Below are 19,527 nucleotides of genomic sequence, written 5' to 3'. Positions count from 1 at the left end.
GTGGACAATTCGAGATGCCGGTCTAGAAAGGTGGTGGCCACTTTACAGTCACAGCCGATAACATTTATATATAAACGACTGGGTTGTTTGCCTTAGTTTAAAGAGATGCATGGCTTGCCTTTTAAACACCAAATATAAATCTGACTCGGTTTTCTTCACTCATTCGTACATATACTTGTAACTGAGTTAAGCATTTGATTTCACCAATTTGTGGATTATGCAAATGCAATGTTTTACTAATCGCTACCAGAAGGTAGAGATTGCTTGAATATAAAAATGCAATAAAGTTGGTGTTAAGACAAAACAACTGGGTGCAAGATTTATTTAAAAAAAAAAAACTCGGGCCAGATATGCAAAGATTTTTCAGCTCGCTTATGGTACGATTCACAGAATCATACCTTTTACAATTTGAAAAAAAGCATTTTTAAAATGTACAAAACTTTATTTGCAACTCGGTAAGCTACTACTGAATCGCAAATTGGCTTTGTGAGTCGCTATTAGGAAGGGGCATGCCAAGGGCGTCCCTTCCTAATAATGAGTCGCGGGGGCATACATGAATGTTTTGTGACCAGAATGCTGTCACAAAACATTCATACTTTACTGACTCTGTGAAGGAGGTGGTAACCCATTCGCAAACAGGAAGGGCTCCCTTGGGGACCCCTTCCTGGGCACTAACATTTTTTAAGATAAGGCAGTGGTCCCACGGATCATTGCCTATTCTTAAAAAAATGAAAAGGAAACTTTTAATTTTTCATTTTTAAATACATCCTGTATTGCATGTCAAAATGAAAAACTGCTTAATTTCAAAAGTAGTCACAGACATGATGGTCTGCTGACCTCAGCAGGCCACCATTCCTGTGAGTGCCAGTCATTCCCAATGGGTCCCAAATTACGACTTGCCTCATCAATATTAATGACGCAGGTCCCTTGTGGCCCATTCAAAAACGCAAACAGTGTACAGCACACTGTTGTACACAGCTGTTTGCGATTTCCTAATAGTGAATCACAAACATTTGCAATTAGTAAATCGCAAAAGGAAGTCTATGTACATCTGGCCCTAGATACTTCAAGCTTGATTCGTAGCAAAATGTGTAAGTATGCAGATTTACACATGTGTAAGAGAAAGAATTTGGGGCCTGATGTACAAACATTATCGCATTTTGGAAAACTGATATTCCTAATATATGAAACTCTTTTGAGTTTTGTTAGTGTTTCCTGGTTGGTCGCAAATAGCTTTACCTCATGCATATTAATGAGATAGGTCACAGTTTGCGATCCAGTAAGAATCACAGCCACTACAGGGATGGTGGCCTACTCAAGTCAGCAGACCACCATGTCTGTGATTGCCTTTTTAAAAAGCAATCTTTAATGTTTTTTAAATGCAGTCCCTTTTACTTAAATGAAAAAGGATGCACTTAAAAAGAAAAAAGAAAACTTATTAATAAAAATTTTTAACAGCAGGCAGAGGTCTTTGGGACCACTGTCTGCTCTTAAAAATATTTTTTAACATTATTATTATTATTATTATTATTATTTATTTTTCTAAAGCGCGTAGTCACCCTGAGGTATCCCAGCGCTGCATAAAACCTATCTACTAGGTACAGTGGGACATGGACAGGGAAAGGAGGGCAGGAGAAAAGGGAACAGCGGAGCAGAGTAAGGGGCAAAAGTGAATCATTGTGGGAAAAGATGAGTTTTGAGTTGTTTCCTGAAGCGGAGGTATTGAGGTTCGAGGCGCAGTGCTCGGGGGAGTGAGTTCCAGAGTCGTGCAGCCTGGACTGAGAAACGCCTACCACCGGATCGGGCTCTCTTGAATTTGGGAGCCACAATCAGGTTTTCTGTGTTAGAACGGAGGGATCTTGAGGGTTTGTAGGGTGTGACAAATTTTCTGAGGGCAGGGGGGCCTTGATTTTGTCGAAGTTTGTGGGCCAGGCACAAGGCCTTGAATTTGACCCGCTCTCTGATAGGCAGCCAGTGAAGGAGTTTTAGGGCCGGTTTGGCCGATACTCTGGCGGGGGTATTAGTGAGAATCCGGGCCGCCGTGTTCTGAATTCTCTGAAGTTTATTCAGAGTAACCTCTGGGGCGCCCAAGTATATCACGTTGCTATAGTCTAGCCTCGAGATTATTAGACCCTGGATTAGCAACTTTTGGGAATCGGTGGGCAGGAGGGGCAGAACTTTCCTCAGTGATTTTAGCAGTCCAAAACAGTTCCCGGCCACTTTCTTTGCCTGCACCGTGAACGAGAGGTCGGAGTCGAGCCACACTCCCAGGCTCTTTACTTCCTCTCTGGGTTCAGGGAGGGGGCCCAGACAAGCTGGCCAGATATTCGGGGACAGTGTGAGTCCTTTTGGGCCTAGGAGCAGAACCTCCGTTTTAGACCCATTAAGTTTTAGGGCGGAAGAGTTCATCCAATGATGGACCTGTACGAGGCAATTGAACAGGTCAGCTGGTTGCTGTTTGGGGTGGGACAGTGACACGACCAATTGTGTGTCGTCGGCGTAGCTGACGACGCTCACTCCGAAAGGGATGATGACCTCCTCCAATGTGGACATATAGACATTGAATAGTGTGGGGCTCAGGGAGGAGCCCTGAGGCACACCACATTGGAGGGGAATTTCGGAGGAGCGTGCGTTATTCTCCCAAATTTGATAGGTCCGTTGACCCAGGAAGGATGTCAGCCAGGCTAAGGCGGTGCCTTCTACACCGACTCCCTTGAGTCTTTTGATAAGAAGTTGGTGGTTCACGGTATCGAAGGCCGCGCTTAGGTCGAGGAGGATCACTGCCACTGATCCTCCTCCGTCCAAAAGCGTTCTGGCCTCCTCAACCGCGGCTAGGAGGGCGATGTCTGTGCCCTGCCCTGGGCGGAAGCCCGTCTGGGAGCTTTTTAGTATATTATTTTCTTCCAGGAACTGGGAAAGTTTTCTATTAACCAGTTTTTCGGTGATTTTGCTGATACCTGGGAGTAGGGAGATGGGCCTATAATTCGACAGGTTTTCGGGGTCAAGGGAGGGTTTTTTTAACAGAGCTTTCACGACCGCTGCCTTCCAACTTGGGGGGACCTCTCCCTGTTGGAGTGAGGTGTTGATAAGGTGGGTCACCGTGGGGATGATCGTGGGGGCTACCTTTTTAAGAATTCGGAGTGGAGCTGGATCCCTAGGGGAGCCGCTTTTTATGGAAGTCAGAATATTTTCCACTTCTTCGGTCGTGACTTGACCCCATGAAGAGAGGCGACACAGAGTAGAGGGTTGGGGGGGATCGGGTTCCTTGTTCAGAGTTACGGCGGGGATTGACTCGAGAATTTTTTGGATTTTCCCGTGGAAGAAATCCGCCAGTTGTTGACATTTAATTTGGTCAGCTGTAGGGTCAGAGGGGTGGTTGGGACGGGGTGCAGGGGTTTTCGTAAGGTCTTTTAGGATAGCGTAAGATTCCTTGCTGGAACATACTGCTTTCTCTATTCTCGCCTGGAAGAACATGATTTTGGTTTTCCGGATGGTAGTTTTGTAATTCAGGAGAGAAGCAGAATAGCTCTCTTTATTTGTTTCCGATCTGGTTTTCCTCCAGGATCGTTCCGACCTCTTGCACTGTTGGCGCAGGACTTTGAGCTCAGGTGTGTACCATGGGGCCGAGGCTGCTCTTTTGAGGTGTTTAAGGGAGCAGGTTTTGGGGATAAGGACATCCAGAGAGGAGGTTATCCAATCATTGACCTGCTTGTCGGCAGTAGCGAGGTCATTGGAGAGCTCGGGGGAGGACTCTGCCAAGGCGGCGGCCCATTCCCCAGGTGCGAGTTTGTGCCATCGTCTGTCCACGGTCTGAATTTTGGAGGATTGGGGTTTGGTGGGGGGGATTTCCCAGGTAATTGGGACCAGGAAGTGGTCCGTCCAGGGGAGGATCAGGGGATGTTCAGTAGTGATGGTTGTCGCATTGGAAAGGACGGGGTCCAATAAGTGTCCCTTCTCGTGGGTGGGTTCACTGTTTATCAGTCGGATGTTAAGTGACGATAAGTCTTGAAGAAGGTCGGCGGCTAGCCTGTCGGTGGGGTCATTGAAGTGTAGGTTTAAATCACCTAAAATAAGGAGATTGCCGGTGGAAGATGCTAGCTGAGCGACTGACTCCATGAAGGCGTCAAGGAATTTTCCCGGGGAGCCTGGGGGACGGTAGATCAGTAACCCCGACAGAGAGTGGACAGGGGAGGGTTGAATAGAGAATTGGCAGCTTTCGCAGTCCTTGATTTGGGCGTCAGAAATTCTACAGGTGAGATGCTCCTTATAAATTATGGCTACCCCTCCTCCTCTCCCTATGGGTCTGTGTAGAGCATGACAGAGGTACCCTGAGGGTAGGGCCGTGACTATGTCTGGATCGGTGCTGTCGGATAGCCACGTTTCCGTAAGAAAGAGCAGATCAAAGTCATGGTCTACAGTGAGCAGGTTTGTTTCAATTGCATGTTTAGGGAGGGAGCGGCAATTCAGAAGTCCAATCTTGAGTCCGGGTTTAGTGGCTACAGTGGGGGGTGTAGTACAGCGCGTGCAGTAATAGAAGGGTTTACCTTCGATGTGCGTATGGTGACAGGCCAGGGTGGTTCTTGGTTGCAGTGCGCGGAGCATATCTCCGGTGTATATCACACGCTTGCATGGGGTGTCCGGCAGCATTTCTGGGCCTGGGTCCGTCTGGGCCCGGACGGGCCCAGACGGGCTTGCCTTTGGCGCGCCTTCGGCGCGCTGACGGCGCGCCCGCTGCGCCCGTCCGCTGCGCGTACGTGGGGCGCACATGATTTATGTAGGCAAGTGGGCGTGGCCGCTAGCGAGTGGGCGTGGCCAAAGACCGGCTCACAGGCTGCTGGCGCTGGCGCTTGCAATTAGGGCGTTGGCTGGGTCTCGAGGTGATCGAGGTCTCCCTGGGTGCGTCAGGAGGGAGCCTGGATGTCAGGGTAAATAGCGCTGCAAGTAATTTTTTAAAAGAACACACAAGTGCAGAACGAGTTAAAGATAAGAGCTCCCGGCTGTGCCTCAGGAGTGTAGAAGGTTCTGATCAGAGCATGATCGCCGCTCTGTTTATGTAGGCAAGTGGGCGTGGCCGCTAGCGAGTGGGCGTGGCCAAAGACCGGCTCACAGGCTGCTGGCGCTGGCGCTTGCAATTAGGGCGTTGGCTGGGTCTCGAGGTGATCGAGGTCTCCCTGGGTGTGTCAGGAGGGAGCCTGGATGTCAGGGTAAATAGCGCTGCAAGTAATTTTTTAAAAGAACACACAAGTGCAGAACGAGTTAAAGATAAGAGCTCCCGGCTGTGACTCAGGAGTGTAGAAGGTTCTGATCAGAGCATGATCGCCGCTCTGTTTATGTAGGCAAGTGGGCGTGGCCGCTAGCGAGTGGGCGTGGCCAAAGACCGGCTCACAGGCTGCTGGCGCTGGCGCTTGCAATTAGGGCGTTGGCTGGGTCTCGAGGTGATCGAGGTCTCCCTGGGTGCGTCAGGAGGGAGCCTGGATGTCAGGGTAAATAGCGCTGCAAGTAATTTTTTAAAAGAACACACAAGTGCAGAACGAGTTAAAAATAAGAGCTCCCGGCTGTGCCTCAGGAGTGTAGAAGGTTCTGATCAGAGCATGATCGCCGCTCTGTTTATGTAGGCAAGTGGGCGTGGCCGCTAGCGAGTGGGCGTGGCCAAAGACCGGCTCACAGGCTGCTGGCGCTGGCGCTTGCAATTAGGGCGTTGGCTGGGTCTCGAGGTGATCGAGGTCTCCCTGGGTGCGTCAGGAGGGAGCCTGGATGTCAGGGTAAATAGCGCTGCAAGTAATTTTTTAAAAGAACACACAAGTGCAGAACGAGTTAAAGATAAGAGCTCCCGGCTGTGCCTCAGGAGTGTAGAAGGTTCTGATCAGAGCATGATCGCCGCTCTGTTTATGTAGGCAAGTGGGCGTGGCCGCTAGCGAGTGGGCGTGGCCAAAGACCGGCTCACAGGCTGCTGGCGCTGGCGCTTGCAATTAGGGCGTTGGCTGGGTCTCGAGGTGATCGAGGTCTCCCTGGGTGCGTCAGGAGGGAGCCTGGATGTCAGGGTAAATAGCGCTGCAAGTAATTTTTTAAAAGAACACACAAGTGCAGAACGAGTTAAAGATAAGAGCTCCCGGCTGTGCCTCAGGAGTGTAGAAGGTTCTGATCAGAGCATGATCGCCGCTCTGTTTATGTAGGCAAGTGGGCGTGGCCGCTAGCGAGTGGGCGTGGCCAAAGACCGGCTCACAGGCTGCTGGCGCTGGCGCTTGCAATTAGGGCGTTGGCTGGGTCTCGAGGTGATCGAGGTCTCCCTGGGTGCGTCAGGAGGGAGCCTGGATGTCAGGGTAAATAGCGCTGCAAGTAATTTTTTAAAAGAACACACAAGTGCAGAACGAGTTAAAGATAAGAGCTCCCGGCTGTGCCTCAGGAGTGTAGAAGGTTCTGATCAGAGCATGATCGCCGCTCTGTTTATGTAGGCAAGTGGGCGTGGCCGCTAGCGAGTGGGCGTGGCCAAAGACCGGCTCACAGGCTGCTGGCGCTGGCGCTTGCAATTAGGGCGTTGGCTGGGTCTCGAGGTGATCGAGGTCTCCCTGGGTGCGTCAGGAGGGAGCCTGGATGTCAGGGTAAATAGCGCTGCAAGTAATTTTTTAAAAGAACACACAAGTGCAGAACGAGTTAAAAATAAGAGCTCCCGGCTGTGCCTCAGGAGTGTAGAAGGTTCTGATCAGAGCATGATCGCCGCTCTGTTTATGTAGGCAAGTGGGCGTGGCCGCTAGCGAGTGGGCGTGGCCAAAGACCGGCTCACAGGCTGCTGGCGCTGGCGCTTGCAATTAGGGCGTTGGCTGGGTCTCGAGGTGATCGAGGTCTCCCTGGGTGCGTCAGGAGGGAGCCTGGATGTCAGGGTAAATAGCGCTGCAAGTAATTTTTTAAAAGAACACACAAGTGCAGAACGAGTTAAAGATAAGAGCTCCCGGCTGTGCCTCAGGAGTGTAGAAGGTTCTGATCAGAGCATGATCGCCGCTCTGTTTATGTAGGCAAGTGGGCGTGGCCGCTAGCGAGTGGGCGTGGCCAAAGACCGGCTCACAGGCTGCTGGCGCTGGCGCTTGCAATTAGGGTGTTGGCTGGGTCTCGAGGTGATCGAGGTCTCCCTGGGTGCGTCAGGAGGGAGCCTGGATGTCAGGGTAAATAGCGCTGCAAGTAATTTTTTAAAAGAACACACAAGTGCAGAACGAGTTAAAGATAAGAGCTCCCGGCTGTGACTCAGGAGTGTAGAAGGTTCTGATCAGAGCATGATCGCCGCTCTGTTTATGTAGGCAAGTGGGCGTGGCCGCTAGCGAGTGGGCGTGGCCAAAGACCGGCTCACAGGCTGCTGGCGCTGGCGCTTGCAATTAGGGCGTTGGCTGGGTCTCGAGGTGATCGAGGTCTCCATGGGTGCGTCAGGAGGGAGCCTGGATGTCAGGGTAAATAGCGCTGCAAGTAATTTTTTAAAAGAACACACAAGTGCAGAACGAGTTAAAAATAAGAGCTCCCGGCTGTGCCTCAGGAGTGTAGAAGGTTCTGATCAGAGCATGATCGCCGCTCTGTTTATGTAGGCAAGTGGGCGTGGCCGCTAGCGAGTGGGCGTGGCCAAAGACCGGCTCACAGGCTGCTGGCGCTGGCGCTTGCAATTAGGGCGTTGGCTGGGTCTCGAGGTGATCGAGGTCTCCCTGGGTGCGTCAGGAGGGAGCCTGGATGTCAGGGTAAATAGCGCTGCAAGTAATTTTTTAAAAGAACACACAAGTGCAGAACGAGTTAAAAATAAGAGCTCCCGGCTGTGCCTCAGGAGTGTAGAAGGTTCTGATCAGAGCATGATCGCCGCTCTGTTTATGTAGGCAAGTGGGCGTGGCCGCTAGCGAGTGGGCGTGGCCAAAGACCGGCTCACAGGCTGCTGGCGCTGGCGCTTGCAATTAGGGCGTTGGCTGGGTCTCGAGGTGATCGAGGTCTCCCTGGGTGCGTCAGGAGGGAGCCTGGATGTCAGGGTAAATAGCGCTGCAAGTAATTTTTTAAAAGAACACACAAGTGCAGAACGAGTTAAAGATAAGAGCTCCCGGCTGTGCCTCAGGAGTGTAGAAGGTTCTGATCAGAGCATGATCGCCGCTCTGTTTATGTAGGCAAGTGGGCGTGGCCGCTAGCGAGTGGGCGTGGCCAAAGACCGGCTCACAGGCTGCTGGCGCTGGCGCTTGCAATTAGGGCGTTGGCTGGGTCTCGAGGTGATCGAGGTCTCCCTGGGTGCGTCAGGAGGGAGCCTGGATGTCAGGGTAAATAGCGCTGCAAGTAATTTTTTAAAAGAACACACAAGTGCAGAACGAGTTAAAAATAAGAGCTCCCGGCTGTGCCTCAGGAGTGTAGAAGGTTCTGATCAGAGCATGATCGCCGCTCTGTTTATGTAGGCAAGTGGGCGTGGCCGCTAGCGAGTGGGCGTGGCCAAAGACCGGCTCACAGGCTGCTGGCGCTGGCGCTTGCAATTAGGGCGTTGGCTGGGTCTCGAGGTGATCAAGGTCTCCCTGGGTGCGTCAGGAGGGAGCCTGGATGTCAGGGTAAATAGCGCTGCAAGTAATTTTTTAAAAGAACACACAAGTGCAGAACGAGTTAAAAATAAGAGCTCCCGGCTGTGCCTCAGGAGTGTAGAAGGTTCTGTAGAACAGGAGTGTAGAACATTCTCAAAGTGAAAGGGGTCCCAAGGGGACCCCTTCCCCTTTGCGAATGGGTTACCACAAGTTTTAAAATGGTGATAAACTATTACTGGTTTACGACCAGAATGTGGTTGTAAAACATTAATACATACCATTCTGATTTGGTATTTGGAATTGCATTTGGTAGCAAACGCAAATTAAGGTTGGTAACAAGTTACCGAATCACAAATTTTTTTTGTAACAGAGTTTTATATAGAGCAAACTTGACCCGAATCGGGTATCAGAGCACTTTACATAGCACCAGTTGCATTACATGAGGACGCATTCATTTTTGTTAGGCACGGGCAGATTCAGTGATTTGCCCAGAATCACAGAATGTTCAGAGTCATTGCTGAGACTCGAACCCAGTTCCCCAAATTCAAGGTCAACCGCCCTAGCCGTTAGGCCAACTCCTCGCCACAAAATTTTCCTTTTGTACATTGTAAAATGCTATTTTTCGGTTACTGCAAATCAGGCTGTTTGCGACTTGAATGAATGAATGAATGATTACCCATTTCTATAGCGCATGGTTACCCTGAGGCATCCCAGCGCTTACGTGGTCCAGTCGCCACCATTGATTTTAGCAGAATAGGAAGGTTTTCAGCATCTTTCTAAACCTGAGATGGTTCTCCTCCATGCGGATAGCATCTGGAAGATTATTCCACAGCTTTGCGGCCTGTAGAGAGAAACGTCTGCCCCCGGTGTGCGATCTCCTAGTCTTGGGGATTGCCAGTAGATTCTTAATACTAGATCTCAGGGTTCTACATGTTTGATAAGGAGTAAACAAGGGTGCCAGAATGTCTGCTCCGGAGTTATGCAGGGCTTTATGGGCAATAGTCATTGCTTTAAATTCAATTCTTTGTTGCACAGGCAACCAGTGTAGTTGCCTCAATGCTGGTTTGGCAGAGGTTCTGCGTGGGATATTTAGTAGCAATCGGGCAGCACAGTTTTGGATGGTCTGAAGGATCTTAATTGTCCCTTTAGGGGCACCCAGATAGACTGCGTTGGAGTAGTCTAGTCGTGATAGTATCAGGGATTGTACTAGGATCCTTCTAGCTTCAAAGGGAAGTACTCCTAGGACCTTTCTGAGTGCTCTCATGAGGGCATAACCAGTCCCTGCTACCTTCCGGGCTTGGACCTGAAAGTTAAGGGCTGGATCCAGCCACACTCCCAGGCTTTTAATTTGCTCCTTGGGGGTTGGAGGCTGCCCCAGGGAATCCGGCCACCACATATCCACAGAGGTAGGTGGTTTGTGTCCCAGCATCATGACCTCTGTTTTAGCTCCATTAAGCTTCAAAAAGGAGTCATTCATCCATTCCTGGACTTTGCTAAGACAGGAGGAGAGATTGCTATAAGTCGTCTCCTGCCCAGACAGGGAGATGATAAGCTGAGTGTCATCAGCATATGTTACCAGTTGTACTCCCCAGGGTTGCACCACCTCAGCCAGAGGTCTCATGTAAATATTAAATAGGGTCGGGCTGAGGGATGACCCCTGGGGAACACCACATTGGAGCTGTATTGGGGCAGAAACTGTGTCATCCTCAAACACTGAGAAAGTCCGATTGGAAAGGAAGGAGCTAAGCCAGTTCAGGGCGGTCCCAGTGATACCCACATCCCTCAATCTCTGGATAAGAATCGTGTGATTAACGGTATCAAAGGCCGCACTGAGGTCTAATAATAGTATGGCCGCGCATTTCCCTTCGTCCAGAATCTTTCTGGTTTCCTCAATTACTGCCACAAGGGACGTTTCAGTACCCTGTTTACATCTAAACCCGGTCTGGGTGTAGTGCAGCAGATTATTGGCTTCAATGAAGGTAGATAGAAGAGAGTTGACATGTTTTTCAGCTATCTTGCTAACAGTTGGCAGCAAAGAGATAGGGCGATAGTTGGAACAATCGTCGGGGTTAAGATTGGGCTTTTTTAATAACGCTCTTACTCTTGCTTGTTTCCACCTTGGTGGGACTACCCCGGTGGTCAAGGATGTGTTGATCACGTCCTGTATTACAGGGGCCACTGTGTCTGAGACAAGCTTGAGGATGGTAGGTGGGGCTACATCACAAGGTGATCCAGATTTCAGATTGCCTAAAAGCAATTGGGCCTTGTCGCCATCCACGGGAGAGAATTCATTAAGTGTAGGTAGGACTTGTACCAGGGGGGGGGTTGGACCTCATGCAGTCATCTGTGGCAGTCACCTGAAAGGATGCATAGATGTTTGCAACCTTTGTGGCAAAGAAATTTGCCAAGTCTCTGCAGCGCGGGAGTGCCATAGTTGAGTCCATCACGGGGGTGGGAGGGGTAACCAAAGTTTTAAAAATTTTGAAGATTTCCCTGGAGGAATTGGCAGCTAGAGAGATTTTTTCCTGGTAATAGTTAGATTGGGTCGCTTTTATAGCCTGCTTGTAATTGCGTAGGGCTAGTCTGTAAACATTTTTACTCTCTTCACCATAGTCTTTCCTCCACTTTATCTCCTTCTGTTTACTTATCTGTTTAAGAGTTCTCAACTCAGGTGTGTACCAAGATTTTTTATTGGCCCCTTTCCGATGGCTAAGTTCAGTTTTGGGCAAAGTCGCCTCAAGAGATTCCTCTAACCAGTGATTAAATCGCGCATTTGCCTCTATAGGGTCATTGGTATAGTCAGGCTTATTTTTCCTAAGTTCAGATGTCCATTTGTCCACAGGCAATTTAGACCAGACCCTGCACATTTTTTTTGAGACCTTGGTCTGTATAGGTTGCTTATGGTGGGTCAAAGAGAAGGACAGAAGGGTGTGGTCCGACCAAGGAACCACTGAAGAATTTTCGAACTTTAGCGCGTTCATATTAGTATAACAGTGGTCAAGGGTGTGACCTGCTATATGTGTGGGACCTAGAACAATTTGTTTGAGTTCAATCACCTCTAAAGCTGTTGACAGTTTTTGACAGGCATGAGTGTCTCCTTCGTCAAGATGTATATTAAAATCTCCTAGCATAGTGAAATTAGGGGCATTGCAGGAGAGGTTGATGGCACAGCTCACAAGCTCTTCACAAAATTGGCTGAGGGGTCCGGGGGGCCTAAACACAAGGAGCCCTGTGCATGTACAGGTCGGGGACAGTGTAATGGAGAAGGACAGAATTTCTGACCCTGCTATAGAAACCTTCTCCTGTCTGCAAATCGCTGATGTTTTGTAAATGATAGCAATCCCTCCACCCCTGGCATCAGTACGATCTTGTCTCATAATTGTATAATTAGGCGGTAAAGCTCTTACGATATCTGGGTCGGAGCTCTCGTTGGTCCATGTCTCCGTTAGGAAGAGAACCTCCAGGTCTCGTTCTTCCAAGAGTAGTGAGATTTCCAATGCATGCTTGCGAAGGGATCTGCAGTTTATTAATGCCAGTGAGTATGAAGCAACGGTAGGGGTAACGATATCAGGAGTAAACTTAAAGTTGCAGCCGTTACAGGGGATATGGTCATTGACGTATGGAGATAGGAGATTACAGGTGGACTTGTGCTCCCTTCTGATTGCCAGGAGTTGGTTCCTATCGTATGTTATAGATGGGTTAGCAAGGGTCCAAGATGTTGGGGGGGTAGCCCCTAGTCCCGTACCGGCCCGGACGGGCCCAGACGGGCTAGTCTTTGGCGTGTCTTCCAAAAAAGCTTAGTACATCTTGCCCTTAGAATGGAGTAAATTTACGATTTGGTGGTATTCACAAAGAACACATGCATAAATGTTAGTGTGTAAATACAAATGCAGATGCTTTCACTGCTAGTGAAAATCATGAATAAGATTGTGTACCTCTGAGCAAGCATGTCAACACATATGTATGTTGCATACACTTCCGTAAAGTAGAATCTGAATGGCGGAAATAGCTAATGAGGTGCCTGTGTAGCAAGCCACACATACAAACACATCATTTTAACCCAATCACAGAAGAAACATATGCATTCATTCCCTAGGTCGCTATATCTACTGTTGAGTGTTATTAAAAGGCAGCGCAACAACCAGGGAAAACACCATGTTGTAGAAGAAAATGAATGTTACCAAGCAAGAAGCAAACCTAGTGGTTCTGCATGTGGAAGAACAGTGAGGCCACTAGTTTTAGTGGTTCTGCATGTGGAAGAACAGTGAGGCCACTCGTTTTATGCCATGCAGTCTTCACTCAGCAGAGGAGCAGCCAATTGGAGATCATCTCAAGAAGCAGGTAATTTTGTAGGCTTTGAGTGTTCTGTCATGGTGAATGCCAAGAAAGTGGAGAAAAGTACTGTGTTATAAGTCAAGAGAACAGTTCAAGATAAGAAGAATCATGTGACCTAAGCATACAGCAGGATTCTTTAGACAACTGTATTCCCTTGTGAGAGACCCAGAGCATGGCTTCAACTCGTAAGCAGGGGATATCCTGTAATCCTCTACATAGCTTGTTCAGTCCTGAAACCTTAGTGGTATGGCTAGTTTCTTATCCTAGCATTATGGATATGATGCACTATCCCATCAGTGGCCCTGTATAATTACATATTATCCACATGAAACCTTTTTAATCTACTCATGTGTCAGTGGTCTCAGTGTCACCTAGGTCTAATTACTAACCTCATGTGTCTATTACAGCGAGTTCAGAAACCAAAATTCTGATATCCAAAAACATTTGTATATTACTACAGAAATCTGACCCTAGACCTCCTCAAGCCACTGGAGCTGTGGCATTTTTATACCTGGCCTTTCAGCTCACCACTATGTCAGGGTCAGATAAGTATCTCAATGACCTGGTATCAGCAATACAGTCTGCCTTTCTTCCCAAGTGTATCCACACTTCCTCCTGTTGTGTTTCTACTGTTTATGGACATGTTACTACTATCTACACTCTTTATGGACATGTTGCCCCTGCCTACACGGTTAATGGACAAGTTATTCCTGCCTACAGGCATCATGCCTTATCACGATTAACCAATATTCCATGCATGTTCTATTCATGATCACCAATGTGATCATCAGTATACATACACAATGCCTCCCTTACCTTAGTACATCTATGCAGCTCTGCCACATCCATATTCCCTGTACAACTGGAGATAAAACAATGGTGAAGCTTAGACTAGTTGTGCAGCTCAACACCTTGGAAAGGCACGGTAGGGAGCTTCAATGACATGGCATCAACATTACTGTGTGCCCCCCTTACCCAAATAACTCCAGTTGAGGGTGCTGTGTCTCTCATTATCCAATTACCAGTCATCTTTATCTCATCCTACTTAATCAGTATTTCCCATCTCTTCATCTCCTAATCAACAGTACTGTCAGTACACCCACTTTGGGGCTTATTCACAAGAGCATTCATGAGTACGGAAAATAGTGGTACTCTTGCACATACTCTTACATGCCTTTGAGAATGGTCCCTGAAATTGCCAACTTCCAGTATGAATGAATGAATGAAAGGAGTCTTGTCCTGCGCGAACTTTGCCCAATGGGCGTCAAGGCGCCTACTTCATAAATACCAGCTCATAGCAACACCGAAGCAATCCATCATTGGTAGGCTCTGGAAAAGCACCACGTTTTTAAGGCCTTTTTGAAAAAATCCATTGAGGGTAAGGTTTTAATCTCAATTGGAATAGCGTTCCAGAGCTGAGGGGCAACAACGGAAAAAGCCCTGGCTCCCCATCTGGTCAGCCTGAATCGGGGAACAACAAGTTGGAATAGTCCCGCGGATCGGAGACATCTTGTTGGAGAGTAGCGGGTGAGTAAAGAGCTGATAGCACCCGTTGAGCCATCCGCGAGTGCTCTATATGTCAGACACAAAATTTTAAACGAAATTCTGTGCTGAAAAGGGAGCCAATGAAGATCCCTCCTCGCAATGGTGGCGGATGATGTCGTAGGAAGAGCCAAAACAAAGCGCGCTGCAGCATTCTGCACGATTTGCAGTCGATGTATAAGGCCCTTGTTGGACTCCATGTACAGAGAGTTGCAGTAATCTAACCCTGAGCCAACAAGAGCGACTGCAATCTGTTTGCGCGCCTGAAGGGAGAGATAGCTACGGATTCTATTGAGTATCCTGATCACACCCCAGCAAGTGGCCACGGTCCGGTTCACTTGTAGAGACATCGAGAGTTAGGTGTCAAATACCACGCCGAGATTTCTGGCTGATTGGGAGGGGGTGGGGCAGGTGCCAAGAGAAGAAGGCCACCGCTCACTCGACCAAACAGCTTGGTCCTTCCCAAAGACCAGTACCTCTGTCTTGTCGCCGTTCAGCTTAAGGGAGTTGATGATCATCCAATCTGCTACATGCTGCATGCATGACCTGAAGCTGGAGGCGGATGTCCTGACAGAGGAATGAGCCAGTGACACCATGATCTGGTGGCGTCGGCGTAAGATACCACCCCCATCCCCTGGGATCTTACTAGTCTAGCAAGGGGGGCCACTTAGATGTTAAACAGGGTCGGACTTAATGCCGACCCCTGTGGCACCCCGCATCGCAATGACTTGGCAGGGGAGAGGTAGTTTCCGAGCATCACTCTCTGTTCCCTATCAAGGAGAAAGGAATTAAGGAGACTCAGGGCCAGCCCAGTAACACCTGCCTCCCTAAGCCGAGATGTTAGGATGGCGGGAGACAGGGTATCGAACGCGGCCGTGAGGTCCAACAGGACCAGAACTGCACTTTGCGTGGGATGTTATCGACCACAAGAGTAAGAGCGGACTCAGTGCTGTAGGTAAAACATTTGCCACAGTCCTTTTTTTATAAATACTAATTGCATATTAATAGTTCCTGAATATTCTAATTTATTGCTATTTTTAGATTTTTTCGGGGGCTAATTCAGATATACATGCAAGAGCACACTTTGTGGATAGGTCTCTTAGGGTACTTTGTGCCTCTCAGTATCTGTTAAACTATGGACTGACCCCCAGTAATTCTCTAGTAGTGAAGGTAATGTGGCAATTAGAGAACAGGTCATAGAAAAAATATCAACAATTGAGGGATTATGGCAAGAAAACCCTTCTCCTTAACATGTACCCCTTGTTGGATTTGGAACTAAACAGTCACAATCTGACGCATAGCAACTGTTCAGCTGCCCTTTCCAGCATGTTTCTCCTTATATGAAACTCTTCCATAGATAGAGACTCCATAGGTGTTTTATCAAGAGCGCTGGTACTGGACCCAAAATCTAAGGACACATCAGATTACCTCACCCACCTTGCCTAGGAGGCAGTTCAGGGCCACATCCCATCGAAACATGTCCCAGATTCACCAGGCAGCACATATATGTGCCTTCATGAACCCACTGGCAGCTTATCCAGCACTATAGTAGTATCATGCATACGGTCCACCTGGATATGTCACAACACCACGACAACAACCAAGACTTGTAACAATATCACCACCATCCACCTTTGGCACATGTTGATCATGTATGACTGGTTGCTGAGCCAGGGAGAGAAGGAAAACAGCTGACATCAGCAGAACTCATTAAGACCATTCTAACCTATAATGGAATAAAGTCTCAGAAAACTCCAAAAGATATGGCACATGATTCCAACTCCAGCCAGGGTCATGGTTTTCATTAGGCTATGATCAAACTCCGATTGCAACACATAGAGGATAGCATGACCTACAACAGCAGATGGTATAGGAATCTTTTGTTGCATTTGCATTTTCAGTCTAAATTCAGGCTGACTATGCTCCTACACTGAGCCGCACCTATTTTCCACATAGGAAAGACCAGGAACAGCATTCCAGTCAGATAGGCTAACATCTTCCAATCATTAAGCACATCTCTCACAACCTGCATTTGTAATTTTTCAATCACTACTCCTTTAAACACACAGAGCACATGCCACCCTCACAACATACTCCACCAAGCAGTAGTTTCAAGTTTAATTTATTTGATTTAGTTCTCTACAGAGAACAACAAATTTCATACAAAACATTTGTTATAACTATGTGCGTTAAAAACATTCAATACAGATTTGAAAACGTTTTAAAATTTTTTAACAAGTTGTGACACATAAATTCATTTGTGGGAGATTTAAAAAGCAAGATCAGACTCTGCACAGATGCGCTAATATATCTAAATTGGATTGTTTTTATGCAGCGCCTTCTAGCTTCCACCAGTTTCAGGTTCGGGCATACTAACAATACGTACTTTAGATCTTGTACTCCACCATTGCAAAGATCACAAATACTGGTAGCATTTTCTTTGTGAGTCCATTTAAAAGTCAATGAGTTAAAAGAGAGTAAGCCAAGCTGCAATAAAGTTATACAATGCCGAATTATTTGCCTTAAGGAAAAACAAATATATTTTTGAGCCAATTTGTATATACTTGATTCTGCGTAATATTCATAATGGTGTATTTTAGAACAGTGCAAAATATCCAGTTCGAAGCTGATCCTTGGCATCAGATGTTTCAGGAAAAGCTTCAATTGGGCTGGAGCCCATGATTTCAAAAGAACAGTTCTGCATTTTGATAATTTAAAAGCAGTAATCAGATTCTGGCTAAAAGTATATTTTCTAGATTTGGGCTCAAATGTCTTTATGTTTTAGTAAGAATCTTAAGGTGCCTTGATCTTCATGTAAAAGATTGTACGCCCATCCTAATATATTGGTGATTGCTCTGGCGAAGGAACTGAAAATTCCAAGCACAGTGCTTGTGCAGGAACAGCTTATTGTACCTTAGCCAGTTTGCGGAGGATTTTCCCTTCTTTAATTTGTATTTGATGCCACTGGGTAATTGGAATGTATTCCAGAGCATATGATAAGATTGGGGGATCTTAGAACTGTAAACCTGTAGTAAGGAAAAAAAGTGTCTTTGCCTGGAAGAAGAATAGTAATGTTGAAGCGTCCCCACATTATTAACTGCTATAAGACTTAAGTGCTGCTGGTGAGGATAATTTAGACGTGTTTGGTTGAAAATTCACCCCAAATACATATATTCTTTTACCACTTCTATTGTTTCGCCTCCCATTGTCCAGTTGTATTTGGTGTATTAGTTTTTCCCTCTGAATGGGACTACTTCTGTTATAGTTATATTTGGAACCAAGAAGTTTTCTTTTGTATATCTTTTTGGTACATCTAAGTTCCTTTGTAATACAAAAGGAATAAGATCGAAGATTAACACGTCGTCGGCGTACATCATTATGTGTATGTCACATGATGAGATCTTCGGAGGGAAATTGACAACCTGCAAAAAACTGTCCGGGAGGTCACTGAGGTATAATGAATAAAAAAGGGGAGTCAGTAGGCAATGTTTCCTAAGATCGGTTGGTGTGGCTATGGGGCTGGTAAGTCCCTTTTCTTTTCCCAGTTGTACCTGGCACCAAGTTTCGGAATGCAGTGAAATAATTAGATGGAGGTTGTCTTACTTCGACGGAGGAAGATGGCGGCCGAGTAGGAAGCTCGGTCGGAGGGCTCCCGACACACCCGTGATAATCGCAACAGGGTTGGAAGACAAAAGCCCAAACATGCAGAGAAACATGCAGAGAAACGAGATGAATTACATATTCTGAAAAATATATTTCTGAGAGATATAGCGGCACATAGCGTTTCAAAACCGCTTCAAAACCGAAAACTACTATAGTCGGAAAGTGCCCGTTTTGTGCCGAAGACAGAGCCTCTTACCGGTGGATCGTGACTGGTATGGTGCTTCTTGTTGGACTTTCCCCTTTCTCCTGGAGCTTCAGAGAGAAGGGCGAAGCTTGGTGTTCCGCCATTGTCGACGGGTTCTCGGAGGTGAGCGGCACGCCTCTCTGGCTGAAACAGGTTCCTCGGAAGACCGTCGGAGCGGAATGGAGTGATGGGAGGTCCCGGATTGTCGGCGGAGCGGACCGAGGTTTCAAGGTAAACAGCGGAGCGGGAGCGGGTGGAGTGTTGGAAGGTCCCGGAGCTTGCCCCTCAGCAGAGAAGTGGAGCGCTGCAAAGAGAGCAAAGTCGCGCTGCCGCCGTGCCTCCGGTAGACTGAGATTTCAGTTCCGGGGCACGAGCGACAGAGTCAGGGAGCGGAGGCAGCAGCGGCTCGAGAGGGATAGCGAGGGAAGTTCTGTCTTGGCAGTTTGCATAGCGAGATACACGAAGGGGGAAAAAAGCACTTGGAGGAACACGTTAGAGCAATCAAGAGAGCGCTCAAGAGAGGCAGAACTGAAAAAATTAAAGTGTAATTGCGAGGAAAGAGGAACAAACAACCACTTAAGTGCAGAAGGTGTTTGGATATTGGAAAACCTACATGGTAAAGTTCAACAAACTTCATGTTATAACTGTAAAGCTCAACAAACAACCCCATGCTACAATACAGATTATAACTTCATCAATGCCAATAGTGTTGATAGTCAGCTATACCAATATCTCCTGCTGTGTCAAACCTACAAACATTTTCAACCTTGCCAAGCCATAAATATAAACATAATAGAAGAAAACTCAAAAAATCAGCATATGAGTAAAATCACAGAATTAACACAGGAGGACATAGAGAAGAAAACGTCTCAAGAGTTAAAAACCCTCTCAGAAAATCAAACTAAATCCGAAACCGATGCAGAACCACAGAAACCAGAGACCCAGCCTAACCCAGCAAAATCTTTCTACAGTTTACGGAATAGAAAGTTCTTGAGTCAGGAGCAGTTCCCGAAAGGTATCACTCCGAGAGTGAGCAGAAAAAAACTAAAAACATCACTCAAAGGCCACCTAAAGAATAATCAAGAAAAAGAAGAAAACAATTTGGAGTCTATCCAGAAATCCAAAGTCAAAATAAAAGTCACTCCCTCTCTTAGGTCCTACTTTAAAATTCAGCATCAAGAGTTGAACTCAGAACCCTTTAGCTCTCTAGAATCACAAGGAGCTCAGAAGTTTTGGAAAGTGAGAAAGAGGTTACAATAACCAAACTTATAACCAAACCAC

Source organism: Lissotriton vulgaris, chromosome 8, assembly GCF_964263255.1.
Source record: "Lissotriton vulgaris chromosome 8, aLisVul1.2, whole genome shotgun sequence".
In the NCBI taxonomy this organism is placed as follows: domain Eukaryota; kingdom Metazoa; phylum Chordata; class Amphibia; order Caudata; family Salamandridae; genus Lissotriton; species Lissotriton vulgaris.
This window is presented reverse-complemented; position numbering follows the sequence as displayed.